Source organism: Solanum pennellii, chromosome 10 (genome assembly GCF_001406875.1).
Source record: "Solanum pennellii chromosome 10, SPENNV200".
Lineage (NCBI taxonomy): Eukaryota > Viridiplantae > Streptophyta > Magnoliopsida > Solanales > Solanaceae > Solanum > Solanum pennellii.
Window position 1 is genome coordinate 67,271,585 of NC_028646.1, and position 1,774 is coordinate 67,273,358.

A 1,774-nucleotide genomic window follows, 5' to 3' on the forward strand; every position below is an offset into this window, starting at 1 on the left:
TTTTTATTAATGAGTTTAAGTCTTCCGCATTACTTTCTGTTGATATTAAATTGAAATGTTAAGGTTTAGATTGGTTGGTTCGCTCACATAGGAGGGTAAGTGTGGGTGCCAGTCGCGGCCCGGTTTTGGGTCGTGACACTTGTACTTTTGTTAGTATCCTATCCCGCATCGGACATGTATGTTCACTATTGAAGTATCTCACTTTGAATACATCAGATTTCTTTCTGCAAAAGACTTTCAAGTCCATCCACAATTATTATTGAAGTCATCGGATTAATTCATATAACAAAAGCAATGTTGAACTTGCTCATAACTAACGTATTTGCCATAACAAAGAATACAACCATAATCTATCACATAATAAATTTTATCAATACACACCTAAATCAATTGTCAATACTAATATTCATAATAATTACCAATTTGTGTATATCATCAGACACAGACAAACTTATCATTACGATACATATACTATTTAGATTTATGTATCAAACAAAATAACAAATAGAATTATACTAATTAAATGCAAAATCTAAAAGAAAAAAAATCAAATTTAGAGGAAAAAAACATTTCAAACCTTTTTTATCCGATTTTTTCACTCAGAAATTGAAGTTGATCTTTATTTTATATTTAGTCATTACAGCGATGAGTGTTCCATTATCCTTATACAACATCTCTGTCTTCACATCAATATTGGAATGAATTATGTAATTTGTAGCATTTAATTCTGGAATATAATCAAAGTCACAAATTCTCGATTCGACCAGAGCAAGAGCTTCAGTATCTCTTTCTATACCTTCCACGCATATGATTTCCCCGGATGAACAATCAAAAATGCGTATCTCCCCAACCATTTTCTTAGATGTATCAATACATGACAGATACATGCCGGTTCCAGGAGCATTCCTATTTACTTCCAAATAAAGTTTCACATAGATAACATTTTTTATTTTCAATGAACATGAATTTCCCTCTACGATGTATCGAATTTCAATATCTTTTGTAACACAGTCGATCTCCAACTCTGCTAAAATCAACGCTTTTAGATTCATAAATGAAATTGATTGTCTAACGACAATTCCATCAACCTTAATTAACATCGCTTACCTAAATTTCGGAATGCCGTAACAAAATTTAGATATTCATCTTCTAAAGCTGTTTTTTTCGAGTTCTTACAATCTAGATCAACTTTATCAGAATAGTTTCTGTCTGATGAAGGTACTCTAATTTGAAATTTGAATTTATCAGTCAGTTATGCAACGATATTGAAAGTTTACAAGCTGTCGAGTGTGAGTTATGGGATTTATAGTTATTAAAAACAAATTTACGTTATTATTTTCTTCTTAAACGCTATAGCTATCAACTGGAATGTATAATCACTTATGTATCCTGTACTACTCATGATGTATCCCGTAAACTAAATTTTTAAGAGATTTTTGGTAAATAGAAAACTTGAAGGGATAGGATGTTATTTAAAAATATATTAAGTACATAATAATGTTTGTTTGGTTGCATGTTATGCGGAAAATAAAATTAATGAACTGTCAAAAAAATAAAAAAGATTTTCTTTTTGCATGAAGTAAAAGAAATGTAGCACTAATTAAAGTTCAAATATAGGAAACGAAGAAAATATATAAGATAATCGCAAAGTGTTTGATAACATTGCCCGAAATGAAATATAGGAAAAGTTACAAATAAAATAATTAAAGTTCAAAATAATTTTCTTAAATCAATAAATACAATGTGTAATATATATATATATATATATATATAT